Here is a 19,735-nt window from a genome sequence, read left to right on the forward strand (position 1 = left end):
ATTCATTATGCCATGTATTTTGCTTTTGTATTGATCAATTATACTGAACGAAATAGAAAAGACAAATGAAGAGATGATCACATGAGCTGGGCACCTAAGCAAGGAGGCCCAGAGCAGACGCCCCATTCACTTGTCTAGCTTAATTGCACGGGTGAAATGGTGATGGGGTGGTGTCATTAATAATTGTTGTAAAGGTCATGCCCAACCCAGTAGAATCTCAAGGAAGAGACAAACAAAGTGATTATGTGCGTGACCGTGTGAAGAAGAGAAGCACCTGCTATTGACTAAAGCAAGCTTAGAGTAATCCCTGATTCCTGGAAAAAGTTAAAATGGTACACATCAGCACCTTCTCCACAACAGTGAAATCCTTGCTAATATGTGCACCCTAATAGAACAATACCTGGGCACAAAAAGTTTTATAAAGGTTTTACTTGTGTTGTACACTATGCTTTACAAATAAAGCCATGAATTTTATATGCCTTTTGAATACTGATCTCAATGGGTCCTCTCACCCGCAAAGATGGGTCTATGTTGCTGGCATCTCTTTGAAAATCGTATCACTTAAGTTTATATTGTGGGGCCTCATTTTTCCTGTCAAAGTGCATCACTCCACTTTTCTCACTATAAACATGATCTGCAATAAATTTACCTTTTCCCATGTAAATTCCTCGGCATTATCCTATCAGAGGATCTGTCCTGGGAACAGCATGTAAGTGCCATCACAAAGAAGACACAACAGCACCTCTACTTTCTTAGAAGTGTGCGCAGGTTCAGCATGCTATCTAAAGCTTTGACAAACTTCTACAGACCCATGGTGAGAGTATTCTGATTGGTTGTATCATGGCCTTGTATGGAAACACCAACATCTAAGAATGGAAAGGTCTACAAAAAGTGGTAGATACAGCCCAGTTCATCACAGTCAAGCTCTTCCCACCATTGAGCATGTTAACAAGGAGTGCTGCACAAAAAAGGCAACATCCATCATCAAGGACCCCCACCATCCAGCCCCTTCTTCTCACTGCTGCCAATGGGAAGGAAGTTCAGGAGCCTAAGGAGCTGCACCTCCAGGTTCGGGAACAGTTCTTCAACCATCAGAGTGGATAACTTCACTCACCTGAACTCTGAACTGATTCCACGGTCTATTAGCTCACTTTCAAGGACTCTACAACTCATGTTCTCAGTATTATTTATTTAATTAATTTAATATGTATTTATTGCCTTATGCAATTACCTTGAAACCTTTGAAGTCTGTTACTGCCCTTCTCACAGCTTACTTTTTCCAGTTTTGGAGTTAGTTGGAAACTTTGACATCGTACTCAATACCAAAGTATAAGTCACTTATGCATCAAAATGACCAGAGGTCCCCAATGTTGACTTTCAGGAGGACACCTGCATTTACTTTCCTCCTGTCTAATTGCTTGTCTCTGCTTTCTGACCTTTAAACAGTTCCGCATAACTCCTCACTCCATGCAGCCCCATGGATTTAAGATTGGTTCATCAATATATGGCACTTCATTAAAAACCCTTGGAAAGTCAAGAAGTACAAAGGATATTGTCACTTCATAGTTTCCCCTGCTTTCAAGTGTACTTGTTGCCTCCAGTCTAAGAAAAGTTGTGTTTATCCCCACCTTTCGTTACAAAAGTAATATAATTAATCATTTTCATACATTAGGAAGTTATCATTGTTTTGAACCTGTGTCAGTGTTTTTGATTATCTTTTGCCCGTTTGCTCCTCAGTAGGTATATCAGTTCTGGAAAATGTTATCTGGGATCAATAAATTCTTTATTCCATGAAAGCCTCTTCCACTGAGTTCTGAGTCTCTACAAGTCCAATGCATAAATTACCAGCTCGTAGGCATTTCCAATAATTCTTTTATTTAACCCGTTTACAGTATGTACTTTCCCTACACTGGTTTCTGATGTACACCACATCTACCACTGCTACTTTGAAGTCAATAAATCATATTTTCTGGAAATATTTGTTGGAAATTATAAACAGCTCTTGCATCAGTTTAAACAAGTTCAAACAATCAAAATTATTTTTCAGAAGTCTGAAGTACAGATCAACAACAGACAATCAAAGATCCACACCCATACATCACTATAGTTATGCTTTAACAATTCTTTTTAACCCAAATAGAAATGATATTGTCAAAGGTTGTAAAATGTATAAAAGAAGATTGGGGGTATTGTTAATACAATTCAAAAAGACAAGTATTTGTATTAGTGGCTTTCAGCAATGTTAATAGCAGCTTGCAATCACCTTTAACATTGCAGAATACCCACCAGAGTAACATCACACAAAGCCACACGATGATGTTTGGGTGGATGAAGATAAACTTTGGTTTTAAGGAGCATTTAAGGGGGGGAGTGTGGGAGTGGATTCCAGAGTCTGGCAGCTTAACTGCTGATTGTAAATGATAGCACAACAAAATGAAGAGTCAAATGGAAGGCCAACATTTCTGAATGTAGGGCTGGAGGAAACCACAGGGATGGGGAGGGCTGATGTCACTGGGGCTTCTGAAATCCAGAAAGAAAATGTTATACTTGAGACCGTTCGTAACCGGGAATGAGTGCAAATCAGTAGGGAAGGGAGGATGCCTGAACATAATGATGGAAGTTAGGATGTATGCAGTGCGGCGATGATAGAACAGGCAGCCACACCCTTTCCCCAGGGCAGCAGCGGGTAATATGAGAGGTGACTGGAAGAAAGTACAGGCGGGGGATGTCAGAGTTAAGGTATTTATTTTAAACATACAAACTTGTAAGTGCAAAGGTACTGCAGGTGGTTGCAGTAGAGGCAGTTACACTAGGGACATTTAAGGGTCTCTCAGGTAGACACAGGATTGAAATAAAAACGGAGGGACGGATAAAAGGTCAGCGCCACATTGTGTTGTACTGTTCCATTCAATGTAATGGATTTCTGGATTGTGTCAAACTTACAAAGAATGACTTGAGGGAAGGTAGTGCGAGTACATAGGAGTCAAATTGGATCAGCCATGCTGAAATGGTGGAGCAGACTCGATGGGCCAAATGGCCTAATTCTGCTCCTATACCCTACATCAAAATGATGACGTGGGGTTTCAGGAGTGGACAATGCAGGAGATGGCAAGGAACCTTTGCGATGGCAGGATACTGAACTTGTGAACATTTCATCTGTGTAAAATAGAGACAGGTATGGTGGTGACACAGGCTTTAAATTACTGGACTAATAATCCAGAAATCTAGACTGACAATCCAGGGATTGAGGTTGATTCTTAAGCACCCCGGAAATGGTCCAGCTTTGTCCTTAATCTTTCCAATTACCCACTTTTGATCACCTCTGTAGTCCCTCACTGGGACTGCTTATCCAGGAGGGACACATCAAAGCTCCTTGTTTGAGGAGCCCTCAGTTTGTCTCAGCTGCTTGTCCTTCTGAGATTGTGTTTGAGGAGATCCAAGCGTGAGTACAAGGGCTGACCCAGAGACAGCACAGCTGGTGAGTTATGGAGTGTGCTGCATTGTGATGTGCAAGGAGGAAATTGGTGAGCTTCTGATTCAGTGTCAGTGTAGGGTGTTCTGCTGACATTGGTCACAGTGCGTTCTTTAAACCCTGGACAAACTTTTCTGCACAGCCACTTGTAGCTGGGTGACATGGTGCAGACGTAATAACGTCTTATTCCACTCATTTTCATGGATGACTGAAACTGTTCGGAGGGTAGCAGACACCAACAGAACGAACAAACTCATCCGTAAGGCCAGTGATGTTGTGGGGATGGAACTGGACTCTCTCACGGTGGTGTCTGAAAAGAGAAATCAGTCTAAGTTGCATGCCATCTTGGTCAATGTTTCCCATCCACTACATAACGTACTGGGTGGGCACAGGAGTACATTCAGCCAGAGACTCATTCCACCGAGATACAACACAGAGCGTCATAGGAAGTCATTCCTGCCTGTGGCCATCAAACTTTACAACTCCTCCCTTGGAGGGTCAGACACCCTGAGCCAATAGGCTGGTCCTGGACTTATTTCATAATTTACTGGCATAATTTACATATTACTATTTAACTATTTATGGTTCTATTACTATTTATTATTTATGGAGCAACTGTAACGAAAACCAATTTCCCCCGGGATTAATAAAGTATGACTATGACTATGACTAAACTGTGGTCCATTGTCACTGACTAAGTGTTCTGGAACACCAGTCCATGAGAAAGGGCTTCTTACACATCAACAGTGTGCAAGGCTGTTGGAGAAACTTCTGGCCATGTTGTAGCTGTGTCCACCACTACTAAGAAATTTGTGCCCATGAATGGTCCAGCAAAAGCCACATGAATCCTCTGCCAAGGCATTGCAGGCCATTCCCAGGGATGGAGAGACATTGCTCTTGGGAACTTCTGAGTGTGTTAGCATCCTGAACAGTGCATGGCAGGCTGCTCAACCTGATGATCTATCTCAGGCCACCAGATAAAGCTTTGAGCCAACACTTCTCACTTTGATCTCGCCAAGGCGACCGGCATGTACCTCCTCCAACATTTTAGCTCTCAGCATGGACGGTACCACTCTCAATCCCCACATAAGGCAACCCCCATCAAACACAAGTTCACCCTGGTACTGGTAAAAGTGGAGGAACTGGAATTTCTGCTGCATGTTCTAGCCATTTTGGGTTGCCATGTAGACCTGAGACAGTTTGGAGTCTTTTCTGGTTTCCCTTTGGATCATGTCTATCCCATAATAGGGGGACCTTCAATTTGCATTAGGGAGAATATGTAAGAGGAGTGCCCTCGTTGGCAAATTTTTCAGGTATTTCCTTTTCCGAGTGTAAACGAGAATTTCCATGATTAGTTGTCCTCTTGAATTCGATCTCGTAATTGTGTCCTCCAAGAAACAGAGCCCATCTCTGCATTTGTGCTGTTGCTGTTAGTGCAACACGCTTCTGTGGATTGAAAACAGCCACTAGTGGTTGATGATCAGTAATGAGGGTAAACTCTCTCCCATATATGTACTGGCTGAAATGTTTTACCCCCAAACCAGACTCAAGGCCTTTCTGTCAATCTGTATGCAAATTTTCTTTGTAACTGTAAGGAGATGTGATGCAAAGGCTAGGGGGCGTTCACTTCCCTCACTCAAAACATGTGACATGACTGCATTTACTGTACGCCATAAGGTGAGGCATCACAGGTAAGCTTCACTGAATGATGTGGGTCATAATGTGTGAGTACAATGTTTGACGTCACCTTTTGGAAAGCCGCCTCACTGCTTTGTCCATTGCCATTTCTTCCTGATCTGTAGTAAGGAGTTTAAAGGATGAAGCACAGTAGCTAGGTTTAGCAAGAACCCGTTATAGTAATTGACAAAGCCTAGAAAAGACTGCAACAATGGCATGTCCTTTGACCTTGGGACATCCACCACTGCTTGAATTTCCTCAGCACATTTGCGTAATCCGGGTGCGTCAATAGTGTGAGCACAGTAAGTGATGTTTGGTTTAAAGAATTCACGCTTGTTGCGTCGTGCTCTGAGCCCATAATCTTCTAATCTTTTTAACATTACAGCATCTTGAGATTTTAAAGATGTTCTTTGTCATCCTCATGGGCAACAATAATGTCATCCAGGTAGCAGTTGAGGCCAGTACATTGGCTATATTTAAGAGGGAGTTAGATATGGCCCTTGTGGCTATGGGGATCAGTGGGTATGGAGGGAAGGCTGGGGCGGGGTTCTGAGTTGGATGATCAGCCATGATCATAATAAATGGCGGTGCAGGCTCGAAGGGCCGAATGGCCTACTCCTGCACCTATTTTCTATGTTTCTATGTTTCTATGTAACAGCATGCCTGGGCAGCCTTGCAGCACCTGGTCCGTAGTTTTCTATCAGAGTTCAGGTAAGGATTCTGCCCCAGAAATCAGCCTATTACAGTGATAAAGCCCTTTGTTAGTGTTTATGGTGAGAAACACTTTGGACTCTTCTTCCATCTCCATCTGTAGGTAGGCCTCAGCTAAGTCCACTGTGCTGAAGTGTTTTCTTCCAGAAAGGTTTGCTAAGATATCCTCTATCCTAGACAGGAGGTATAGATCTACTTTCAGTACTGGGTTGATGGTGACCTTAAAATCAGCACAGATCCCGATAGACCCATCCTTCTTGGCTGCTAGGACCATTAGCATTGGCTATGGGCTCCACTTAATCTTGGAGAGAATCCCTTCAGCCTCATGCAATCTAGCTCACTGACTACTTTATCATGGATGGTATGAGGAACCAGACAGGCTTTTAATTAATTTGCTGTTCACTTCTGGTGTAAGCCATATTGTTTGTCTCTTGATAATTTTCAGTTCTTACAGAAACATCTGCATGATGCTAAGCTAGGGCACATCATCAGTGATGGTACCTGGGGTCGTTAGGTGTTTTGGGTCTTTCAACGTCATACACCCTCTCCCAGGCAACCCAACCGGGGATGATCAGACCCTGGCCTGTGCCCTAGCAGCAACACACGGATCTGCCCTCTTTATCCAGAGCCATCTTGACGCTTTCTCTGCTGCATCTGTGGTGGTAGAAATGGCTCTCCTTCTTCTCTCTTCTGTGATTCCAAGTGCAGTGTATACTTTGCAGAGCGACTGGCCTGCAAAGCCATGACACCCAACCTCCACAGGCCAACACTTTGCTCTCCAGCCTCTTCTTTGGCAGTTGTTCTTCAGATCTTCATACTTGGCTCTTTTCCACTCGTAGGCCTCCTCCATGCGTTCTTCCCACGGCACAGTAAGCTCAAGCACAACAACGTGCTTCAATGAGTCGGACCACAACACAATGTCGGGCCTCAATGTAGTCTTTGTGATATGGGGAGGAAACTGCAGCTGTTTTCCCAGGTCTGCTTTTAGCTTTCACATTGTAAATCTCAAGGCTACTCAATCCTGTGTCAGTCTCATCATTATCAGACTCTTCATCAACAGCATGCAGATTACTGCTCTTTTTGAAACTGCAACTTGACTTTTTATCTTTATCTCTTCCCTGTACAGTCCATTTATTTTTGTCTGTTCAACGTGTCCTTTGTATCTGTCCTACTTTGTTGTATTTTCTACAAGTTTCTCCATTAAACTGTGTTGGTCTGCTATACCTGGCCCCTGCCACAACAGTAACACAATTTGTTTGGTCAGGGAGGTTTCTGTTTGGACATTACAACTTTGTTCACATTCACTTTCATTCCTGACTTAATGACAGCATCATTAAGCCCGCCATTGAACTGACAATTTCTTCCATTCAACCACATCTGCTGAAACCTAAAGTCTTCCGCAGTCAACAATGGTTTCAGTTCTAAATATTCCTGCATTACGTTCACAATCAGAAAAGCTCATTTCGGCTGGTTTGGTTGAAGCAGTTAAACTTCTAAGCAAACTGTATGCTTTTCCACCCACTGCACTCAGCAACATTGGCACTTGCTTTGATTGGCTATTTCATTTGCTTCAAAATAATGCTCGATTTGTTCAGTATACCTCATCCAGTTATCTGTTATGCAATTGAACACATTTATCTTTCTGAGGTAGCCAGCCACTTCAGCTTTTTAAAATATTTATTATGATCATCACCTGGTACTCACTGTTTATGAACCTGTGGGTGTACTAGTTGCTTGTTAATTTCATTCGTTTTCTTTCTTTTTTTTTACTCAACTGTCTCTCTCTCCCCTTCTGAAGAAAAAAACATGCTGTGCTTTTGAAAAATCTCAACTGTCCCTCTCCCCCTCCGAAGAAAAATGTGCTGTGGTTCAACAATTAGGTAGTTGTCTCAGGTTCATTTTAAAACTTCCTCGTTGCCACTGTTATGTTTTGTAACTCCAAAAATTAATCAAAAGCAAAGCACAGGAGCTGCAATATGTTTTTCCTCCTCAGTTTTTCTTTAGCATACTATATATATATTACAACTATTATGTAGACATCCACAGCATAGTAAATTTTAAATTGTCCCATTTAGGCCTAAGGATTTAATCGCCTTATTAAGGTGCTCACATATGACATGGTGGTGTATTGGTGTTTGCTGTTCATGTACTTCTTACATATTACTCATAAAGAATTATGTAAATAAACAAAGAATGTTTAATCAAACAATATATTTATAATATTAATCAAATATTACCAAGATATTGAACACACTGTTACACAAATGACACATTTCACTGTATGTTTCGGTGTGCACGTGATAACTAAAGCTAATCTTTAAATTTCTGGCCAGATAGTAATCCTGGTTCAATGGGGTGTACAGATGGGTGTGCCGAGAGCATCAGACACAGTTAGAGAGGAGGTGTCAACTCCGTGATTCTGCAAGCATTCTAAAGGGCAGCCAGAGGGGTGATGGATCATCTGCGTCTTCTAGAGGGATCTAATTTGATCCACTGCACTGCCTGCCAAGAAGAAGCTGACAGCACTGAATGCTGCTAAAACTTTGAGACCAGACAACATCCTGGCTGTTGCATGTTGACCCTGTGGTCCAAAACTAGCTGCACCTCAACAAGTTAAGCTGTTCCAATGTTGCACTATGGCATCTACACTCCAGCATGGAAAATCAGCAAGTATGACCTGCTCATAAAAAGCAGAAAAAAATCTAGTTTGACTGATTACCACCCAATAACTCTACTCTCAGTCACATGAGTGATTGAATGCTACAGCATAGAAACAGGGCCTTCGGCCCATCTATTCCATGCTGAATTAGTATTCTACCAAGTCCCATCATTCTGCACCTGGACCACAACCCTCCAGAATGTAGGAAATATGAAGAGTAGGCCATTTGGGTCCTTGAGCCGGCAACTCCTTTGAAAAATCTACCTCAGTCCTCATTTCCCTTTCCAATCCCCTTACCTGCGGCTCCTTCAATATCCAGGAATCACCTTCTGCTTTGATTGCTGTTAATAACTGAGCAAGCACGGTCCTCTTACGGACAAAGAATTCCAAATATGTAATCTGTTGAGTGAAAAGAACTCTAATTTTTCTCGTAAACATTTTATCCTTTATTCTGAGATTGTGATCTCTAGTTCTAGATTCCTCTGCTGGGGAGGCACCACACCTACATCTTCCCTGTTGAGTGATGTAAGAATAATCTTGCATTTCAATGAGATCATTTCTCAAAACAACAGACTATGTTATCAGCGGGAACACTTTCTTATCGATAATCTAGTCATTGTTACCCAGTCTGGGTTTTGTCAAATTGTTGGCTCATTGGCTCATTCACAAGACAAAGATCTGAGGTAAAGTGAGAATGACAGTCTTCAACTTCAAAGCAGCATTTAAGCAAGTGTAGCAGCAACTATCCCTGGTAAAATTTAAATCACTGACCATTAGGGAAAACACTCCACTGGTTGAATTCACATTTTATACAAAGGTAATTATAGTTGGCAGAGGTCAACCATCACACTCTGGATATCACTGCAGGAGATCCACAGGGCAGTGGCAATCAGTAACCTTTTCTCTAGCATAAGATCAGAAGTGAGGTTATTTGCTGCTGTTTCCACAATGTTCAATACTTATATTTCTTCAACAAATGAATCAGTCTATTACTGCATTAAGATCTAGGCAACATTCAGGCATGTGCTAAAGTGGTAACATTTGTGCCCTAAGGCTGCCAAACAATGGTCATCTCCACTAGGCAAATGTGCTGAAAAATGAATAAATAAAGAATTTGTCAGGGATGGAGCTTGAAGTCAGAGGACCAAGGATAAAGATTTCAATTTCCCCCATACCCAGTTGCAAAAGAATTTAACTTATCCTCTGATGATCATCAGACAAAAAGTCAGATACTTTAAAGATGGAAAGAGGTTAATAGTGCTTATCAGAAATCAAATTTTTGTGATTTGATTTTAAATGTTATTCAATTTTAAATTAGTTTTTTTCAGATTTTTTGCTGTATCAAGTACAAATTTGTTGTAGTGTTTCCCATAGTCTTCCTCTAGTTGTTTGAAAAGATTAATTTATTGTATGGTCAGGCTGAGTTGTTCTCTGACCTTGGTAACCTACTTGCAAATATTGCATCACCATGTGAGGAGACAACATTCTCACTTGGTGATGAAACGCTTGCAAGTAATTTGCCAAGATCGGAGAACAATTCAGCCCAACCATCAATCACCTGAGTGACACATCTTCTGAATTATTTCCACTTTCTTGTGAGTTTAATTTCTTTTCCAACATGCAATTGAGCCATGAAGCCTTGCACTTGTTTCCCTGACAGAAGTCGGCATTGGTTATGATATTTGCATTCCAAACACTTCACCAGGAGGACTTCACCGTTGGAGTTAGCTTTCACTACTCACTCCTGGCTGATCACACCGTTCGAGAGGATTTTGTTCTTTCCAAAACCAGCACTAAAGTTGCCAAGAAGGACCTGCCCACTTCTCATTGGGACTCAAGCCAGGGATATTCAAGGACCTCTGATATTTCCTGGGCTCAGGTACAGTATATATGCGACTGAGTGTAATGCGCAATTGTTATTCCTTTCTGCACCTTGTGGCACATCAGACAGCGTTTTTTGCCATTTCGTTAGCATTTGTCTGTTTTACCCAGCAGGGATGGAAAGTGTGCAAGGAGCTGGCCGGATTTGAACTTGGGACCATTTGCCTCGAAGTTCAGTGCTGACCACTGACTGGCTAGTGCACCGAAGGTACAATGGTGCAAGCCAAAGGGCGATGAGACATTCATCTATCCTGCTGGAAAAGTCACCAAGGCACAAAAATATTCATTCTCTGTTGTGGAATGAGACATGAAGACAGTGTGCTCTTCCAGTCTGCCGTTTCAGAAAGTATATCTGCCATCTTGTTCATTCAGCTGGGCTTCTCCTGCCCATCTGGGAGACAAATCAATGCTAAAGCTCTACATCAGTGTTGCAACATTCTGACATGATCCCATTGGAGACGTCAATGTGAACTACCTGTGTTGCACAGCAGTTATCATACGATCTTGGCCCAAGCCAGTCCACAAAATGCTGCCACTCTCACTTTAACTCACAGTCAATTCCACAAATCTCTTACCACGTTCTCCTTGCCATATCCTTTTCCATTTTGACCCTACCTTTCTCTCTCCCCTCAGAGCCCCATTGTCCCTCCTCCTCTCCCCTTTTCCCTGAAACTCTCTCAGCTCATTTCCTATTCTCCTCCCCTCACCATCTCCTCTCCCCCATTTCCCTTTCCTCCTACTCTTCACTCCTTTTTTTCTCCTTCCACACTCTCTTCCTGCATCTTCTCCTACAAATCCTTGTTCCTCTCCTCCATATTCTCCTATCCCCACTACCTTCTGGATTACTGGCCCACATCACTCTTCTCCTACCTACTCTCATATCCTTACTCTTTATTCTCCTCGCTCTCCCATTCTTTTCCACTCCGCTGTCATGCCATGATTCCTTCCTCCCTCTTTTCCTCATCCTCTTTTGCCACTCCCCACAGAAAACCTGTCTTCCTTCCCCCTTCTCATTCTCCTCCTCCTGCCTCTTCCCCAACTCTAATTCCACACTTTCTCCTCCCTCTGCCATTTCCCTTCTCTGCTCCAGCCTCTCTCTTCCTATCGACTCCTCTCCTCCCCTCACTCAAAAACCCCTCTCTTTTGCAACAACCATCTCCTCCACATAATATCTCCTCATGCCCCTCACCTTCCTTTTCTCCCATCTCTCACACTGAACCCCACAGTCCCTTCTTCTCTCTCCCTTACTGCTGCTCGTGCTGCTGATGGGGGGGGGAGGGGTAAAAGAACAGTAAGAGCCACATAACATCCCTACCAAACGTCACCAAAACGGCCAGTGCGGAAGAGTCTGTGGAAGTAGCATTGGCCTTAGAACCCACAACAGTGAGAAGTAAACCTTCTCGACTCTGAGGGAACACCTAAGAAACATTCACAACTCGCTGGAGGAACTCAGCAGGCCGGGCAGCATCCGTGGAAACAATGAGTCGACGTTTCGGGCCGGAACCCTTTGTCAGGACTGTAGGGGGAAGGGGCAGAGGCCGTATAAAGAAGGTGGGGGGAGGGTGGGAAGGAGAAGGCTGGTAGGTTCCAGGTGAAAAACCAGTAAGGGGAAAGATAAAGGGGTGGAGGAGAGGAAGCAGGGAGGTGATAGGCAGGAAAGGTGAAGGAGGAATAGGGGAAAACACAATGGGTAGTAGAAGGAGGCGGAACCATGAGGGAGGTGTTAGGCAGCTGGGGGAGGGGGGCAGAGTGACATAGGGATAGAGGAAGGGAGGGGGAGGGAATTACCAGAAGTTGGAGAATTCAATGTTCATACCAAGGGGCTAGAGACTACCTAGACAGTATATGAGGTGTTGCTCCTCCAACCTGAGTTTAGCCTCATCATGGCAGTAGAGGAGGCCATGTACGGACATATTTGAATGGGAGTGGGAAGCAGAGTTGAAGTGAGTGGCTCCTATCTGTCATAGCAGATGGAGCGGACGTGCTCGACGAAGCCTAAGAAACATGTTATTAAACTCTGATTAGTTTGCATGTTTTGTGGCTAGGTGGATGCTAAACAACCTAATTTGTTTCCATAGGGAGAAAATTCCTGTTAACTCCCTCCAAACACACACCCTGCTTGCATGATATCAGTAACATTGGCAATAAGAGTCATTCATGTTTATGCTCTGGGCAGAGGATGCTTCTAATTTTCATTTTCAACTGACATCAGTAGTGGATGCATCCTTGCTTGTCACTAGGATATGTTACAACATGAATAACTCCAATGCAAAGTAAATTGTTCTCATAGTTAATAACTCATTGCTTGCCACGCACATTTGTTCTAGATAGTCCCTTGCTGAACATGAAATTTCATAAGCTACTATTAAGTATGTAATCTCTTTCTGTAAAAAGGTCTACACACAAGAAAGGCTAAAATTATATCACCATGATTCAACGGATGCCGCAGAGTGGTTGATATAAATGGACAAAATCAACAGGACCAAACATTCGGAGTACCATCAACAGTGTCCTGACCAGATGTAGGTCTGGTGTGGGATTTGCAAGGCACCTGACTGCCTGACCCTGCGATGAATTGTGAGGCTGCTGAGAGAACCACTGGGGTCTCCCTGCCCCCCTCCACATCCAGGACGTACACCAGGGTCGCTGTGTTCACAGAGCTCTCAGCATTCTCAACGACCCCTCCTATCCGTCCCGCAATCTCTTCGACCCCCTATCGTCAGGCAGAGGGTACCGCAGTATAAGAACATGGACTGTCAGGTTGGGTAACAGCTTCTTCCCCCAGTCTGTGAGACTTCTGAACCCCTGCTACAACCAGTACACATTGTTTATGACAGCGCCAGTAGCATTATACTGGTGTATATTTAACTAATGTCATATATGCACTTTATCTCAACTTGCACATCTACAGAATACTTTTTATTAATTGATAATATTATTATATTAATGTTATTTTATGTGCTGTATGTGATATATGAACTGTGTTCTGCAGCTCGGTTCCAGAAGAACATTGCTTCGTTTAGCTATAGACATGTGTGTGGTTGAATGGCAATAAACTTGAATTTGAAATAGTGTGGTTTGGGATGGAGTTGCACTGGGTCGGTTAAAATGGATAAGAATTGACTGAAAACTCAACAGTTTCTGTCCCTAGCTGGAATTACAGGATACTTACACTGAACAAAATCCTGGTATAACTGGTATTATGGGATAATTAGACTGAACAAAATCCTGGTATAACTGGAATTATGGGGTACTTTGACTGAACAAAATTCTGGAATAACTGGAATTATGGGATAATTAGACTGAACAAAATCCTGGTATAACTGGAATTATGGGGTACTTTGACTGAACAAATTCCTGATATAACTGGAATTATAGGGTACTTTGACTGAACGAAATCCTGGTATAACTGGGTTCTATCCCAAATTTCAACCACAGACAATACCCACCTTGCCCCCCTCACTTTTCATTAGTTCAATTTCAAGCTGGAGAAGTCAAAACAAAGTTCAAGAGGAATCTAGAGTGTTTCCAACTCGAAGAGGGTGAGATGGTGACATTGAGGTGGTAGGTGACCTTAGGTCATGGCTTAAAATCACTGAAGAAACTTTATGCATTTGATAATAAAAGGATAATCATCTTTAAAAAAAATAAATGTCAGCATAAAAGAATGAATCAGCCACACCAACACCCGGCCCAGCCTTTACCTTACATGGTTGACTCCTCTGGCCTACAAAACAGGGAGAGGCAGTAACTACTGGTCTACCCTTGTCCAAACATTTCCAGAGCATGAACTAGTCAAATTAAATTTTTGCTAAATGATTCATGGAGGATTTTTGAGTTGTTAACCACTTTTCCAGTCCTATGTTGCTAATTATTTAAACAAGGGTGAGTAGAGAAGATGGAGACTTTTTAACCCACAATTGCAAACTGATGTTCTGAGGTTTGGGCAAAGACAACAGTGACTTCAAACAGCGAACACAAACTGGGGGAATGCTGGAAGAACTCAGTTTTTGGTGAAATTGAGGATGAAGCTGGCACTTATCTTTTGCCTATGCTTCAGAGAACATGACAGAGACCAGGGTTGCTTTGGATGTATGAGCCAAGCGGCCAGCAAATTCCAGACCAATGTCCACTCAAGGACTTCTAAGAAACCCAAATCATGCAGACAAAGGAAAAGTCGAGGCTTTTCAATTTTTGGGGGAAAATGATAAGAACTCTGCAAATACCCATTTAGCTCCTGATAATCTACCTTGTAAACAGTAATGTAGTGTAGCAGGTACACAATCTCTCTACTGCCATTCAGATTCGTGTTCTTGATATTTCAATTGCAAATATGTGATCTCCAAAACTAATGATAACATTAAGTCTCTGTCATTTGATGAGTCTACATTGTTGGGAAAAGATGCATAGAATATCTATTTAACCACTGTTGAAGTGGAACTCACAGTTTCATGAAAGGGGAATAGAAAGTGTCCCAAACACACAGTAGATTAATCTTGCTGGGAAATCAGTTCACATTACCACAAATCATAGCAGTCCATTTACTACCTTATTCAGCTTTGGTTACAAAGTTGTCACAGGAAATTCCTCCCGTGTTTCAAATCTGGGACGGAATACCGTGCATGCTCATGATGCAGGATGTTTTCTTCCTGTCATGAGGCATCATGCAATCTAACATCAATAACCCCACCCCATCCCACTGACCTTGGTCCCCTCCATCCCTCCAGCTGTCCCCTCAGTCCTGGTGGATTTGTACCTGCCATTGAGACAGAGGAGACAGGAATGTTACGTCTTCAATATGTTTCTGAGTGACAACAGCATTCTTGACTAGTTTTGTGAGATGGGACTGTTCCATGACTGTTGTCTTGTCACCAATGTCAGTGAGGAGAAGTTGTTACAAGATCGACTGAACTTGATGTGCGACTGTTTTTAACCTGACGTCTTATTTAGTGCAATAACCCATCCATTTTTACAACCATAACATGAATTGTTATGATGCCTCCAACATAAAGTGACACCCATGCCACACCTTAACAGGACTACAGTCAAATAAAAAAATTGATACAGTACCTAGGCACAGGGAGGGATATCAGGAGAGCAGATTTTAAGGAGCCTTGGAAAATGGGAGGGTTAGAAGAGGTTTACAGGGGACACTCCAAAGTTAAGGTTTAAGGTCCTTGACAGTACAGTGGCAGCCAGTGGTGAATCAATTAAAGGATTAGTGTGAGGTAAGAAATGAAGGATTGCAAAGATCTAAGAGACATGTATCCTTGAAAGATACACGATTTTAATATTGAGTGGGCTTTGAGGCCAGTTCAGAGATCAACCATATTGCTGTGGAGCTAGAGTCACGTACAAAATCAGGCTATGTCAAGAAAAGAAGTTTTGTTCCCTACTGAATATTAATAAATCTATTGGAATGTACATTTACTTAATTAACTGAATTCAGATTTATAACGTGCCGTGGTGGGATTCACTCAAATGAGCCTGTATTGATTACTGTCTAGTGCTGTAATGTAACCACTATCAGTGCAACTTATGAACAGTCACCGCCAATTATTTCAACACCTTTTGTATATATGTGACCCTTTTTTTTTCTTGTGGCTGCCTCTGTACAGAAAATATAACATGTGTCGTTCTTCTGTCCACTGCAATTCATAGGATCATTAAATTGTACAGTATAGAAACAGTACCATTGGCCTACCAAGTTCACCTCAGCCAATAAGTACCTTACTTTATTAATCCCAGTTTACCTGCCCTATAGCCTTCTGTGCCTTGGAAAATCAAGTGCTCATCTCAACACATCTTAAATGTGTTGGGAGTACCCACTCAGAGTGTGTGGTCCAGGTTCCAACCATCTTCTAGATGTTAAGTCATTTCCAAATCTCCAATCATAACCTTAAATCTATGCTCTCTGGTTACAGACAGATTGGCCAAGAGGAAATGTTTCTTAATATCCAGCCTATCTATGCCCATGAATTTTGTCTGTGTCTGTAAGGTCTCCCCTCAGTCTTCTCCACTTCAAGAAAACAAAGCTAACTTTTCCACTCTCTCCTCACAACTAAAATACTCCAATCCAGTGAACATCCTGGTGGGTCTCCATTGTACCTGCAATATTCTGGGAGTGTAAAAATGTTGCATTGTCCTTCATATAGTTGCATCATAACCTCCTGTTCCTACATTCCAAAACCTGGCTCATGAAGGTAAGGATTCTGTATGCCTTCTTAAATACCTCATCCACTTGTGCTATTTCTTTCAGTAATCCTTGTACAGTATCTCAGTATGCATGTGCGTGTATCCCTGTAGTCTTACGCCAGTGGTAAGGAAGTACTGAAAAAAATTCTGAGGGACAGGAGTAATACATGCATTGGGAAATGTAGAGGGTAATCAAAGAGAGTCAATATGACTTTATTAGCCTCACCACTATCGAAAATACATGACTACACTCAAGTGGGTGCAGAAGAGTTTCATTGTCTGGGATGGAATGCTTCAGTTTTGACACTGGAAAGGCTAGGTTTGTTTTCTATGGAATGGAAGAAGCTGAGGGGTTATCTGATAGAGATGGTATAAGTGGTATAGACATTGTTACTTGGTAGGCAACCTTTCTCCATAGTAGAGATATGTAAAACCAGAGGTGATAGGAATGGAAGATTTAGAGCGAATCTGAGGGAAACAGTTTTTCACTCAGATGCTGTTTGTAATCTGGTACACAGTAGCTGAGCGGCTGGTGTAGCAGCTACTCTCACGCTGTTTAGAAGCCATCTCCATGAGCACTTGAATTGCCAATGCATGAACAGTTATAAAAATATATCACTTCACACTCCCATTTTCCCAAATTGTCATTGATCTGCCCATCTCATGAACTCAATATTCATTGAACAGTCCCCAGTAGTTAGATAGACTCTGGGATCCTTTTTGTCTTTTTTTAACATGCTCTCAGTTCACAGCATTACAAGCAATATAACCTCAGAATTATCAAGGCATAGGGTGTTACTCCACAGGGTCAAGGTATAATCTAAACTGTCACGTTAATGCAGTGCTGAGGAAATGCCAGAGATTTGAATGCATAATCTCAGCGGATTCTTCAGTTCAGTACCAAGAGAGTTTTGGGTTGTCTGTAAGGTGAGATATTTTAGACATATCAGCCCTTACAAATAGTTGAAAATAATTCCACGACTTCAAAGAGGAGTGCATCAGTTGTTCCTATTAGCCTGAATAATATTTATCCTTCAACGAGCATTGCAATAACAGATTATCCAGTAACAACCCTCCCTCCAACAACACATCTCTACCTTTTCTTGATCTCCAATATACATCCCTATCCTCGCCCTCATTACACCATATAGTAGCATTAACACCCTCAACCATTCTGGGAGAAGAGGTTGCAGTGGTGGAGGAGTTCAAATACTTGAGTGTTCATTTTGACAACAGACTTGACTGGAAAACCAAAACCAAGGCTGTTTCCAAGAAGGGTATGAGCAGACTCTTCTTTCTAAGGAAGCTGAGATCCTTCAATGTGTGCAGCAGGATGTTGGAGACCTTTTACCAGTCTGTTGTAGTGACTGCAATCTTCCTTGTGGCTTTATGTTGGGGAGCAGCACCAGTGCTGGTGATGCAAAAAGACTAAATAAACTCATCATACAGGCTGGATCCGTCCTTGGTTACAACCCAGACCCTTTTGAATCAGTGGTGGAGAGGTCACTAAACAAACTGTTGTCCATTATGGACAATCTGGCATATCCTCTCCATAACATACTGAATAAGCAGCGGAGCACCCTTTCCAACAGACTCACTCAGCTCTGCTGTCACAAGGATTGTTACAGAAAATCTTTCCTATCAAATGCAATAAGCATATACACCTGTTCACTCTGTGTGCCAGGAGAACACACCTCATAGTACAATAGTCTCTACTTTATTATTTTGTACATTATTATTGCACATTATTGCAAATTTCTAAATTATTGTGTATATTATTATTCTGTATTATTCGTTAAATCTGCACACAGCAAAGTGTGTTTTTAAATGTTGCTGATGTAACAAAAGAATTTCCCACTCAGGATCAATAAAGTACTTATTATTATTATTATTATTAAATCCAGTTTTCCACCCTGTAACCTATAACCCTTCTTAATAAAGGTAAAGGTGGGTACAAGGTCAACAGACTAGGAAAAGTATAGAGGATCAGAGTGAAGTTGGGAAAGGGGGAGAAGATCACAATGAATAAATGGTAAGGACATGGTGAGGGCGGAGAGAGATGACTGCGAGATGGGTGAGAGTGAAAACAGGTCAAGGATGGGATGAAAAGGGGTGGAGGATGAGGCAAGGTGGATAGCCCTGTGGTTTGGGAAAGGAAAGAGGGTAGAAGATGATAGTGAATAGGAATGTGTGAGAGGAGGAAGGAACGGGGGTGAGGCAGATGGTTGAGAAAGGAGTTAAGTGTTGATCTACGAGTCGAGAAGAAGGCTTTTCCATTCATTTGAGTTCTCTCTTCTCCTTATCCTTCCTCCACTCTGAGCTTCTCACCAAAGTTACCCCCTCTGGCCAATGCCCTCTGCCCTTCTCTGTCTCTCCCCCATCATTTGCAACCCTTTTCTCACCTTCCCCTCCTTCTCAGCCTTTCTCACACAATTTACCCCCATATTTTCTCTCTCCATTTCTGCCTTGATCCACCCGTCTCCCCCACCCAGCTCTTCTCTTACCCCCATCCATGCACGCCTTCTCTCTTTCTGGCATTAACCCACCCCCTTCTTCCTCCTATCATCCAGCCCCTTCTCTCCATCCACTTCCACTTACCACCCCATTCTCCTTTTCCTATCATTCAGCCCCCCTCCCTTCCCTATTCACCCGCTCTCCCTTCCCCATACACTCACCCCTATCGCTCTCCGCTATCCACTTACCCCCTACTCTCTCTCCTCATTCACTCACTCCCTTCCCTCCCATCTTCACCCCTTCTCTCTCTCTCCTCTTTAACTCACTCCCTTCTCTCTCCCCCTTGCCCAGAGAGCACTAACAGGAAAAATGTAAAAAACAAATACAATTAAACAACGCAAACACAGACTCCTGAAGAAGGGCTTCAGCCCGAAACGTCAACTGTTCAATTCTATCCCACAGATGCTGTCTAACCTGCTGAGTTCCTTCAGCATTTTGTTGTTCTGTGTGTGTGTGTTGCTTTGGATTTCCAGCATCTGCAGATTTTCTGGTGTTTATGACAATTTAGTCTAAAATGTAAACCCGGGTTTGGAGCCTCGGCGTTGCTGACAGGATGCCAGCAGGCGCGTTAGCCTGCGGGAGGAGGAGCGGCAGGAAGATGCCGCCCACCCCTGCCCCGCCTCACA

General features: G+C 42.6%; 1 long non-coding RNA gene across 1 annotated transcript in view; it reads right to left on the reverse strand.

The window, feature by feature from the left end:
* Positions 1-19,735, reverse strand: part of LOC140188807 (uncharacterized) — an 84,022-nt gene that overhangs the window by 10,270 nt on the left and 54,017 nt on the right. The window lies entirely within an intron of this gene.

Source organism: Mobula birostris, chromosome 27 (genome assembly GCF_030028105.1).
Source record: "Mobula birostris isolate sMobBir1 chromosome 27, sMobBir1.hap1, whole genome shotgun sequence".
Classification (NCBI taxonomy): domain Eukaryota; kingdom Metazoa; phylum Chordata; class Chondrichthyes; order Myliobatiformes; family Myliobatidae; genus Mobula; species Mobula birostris.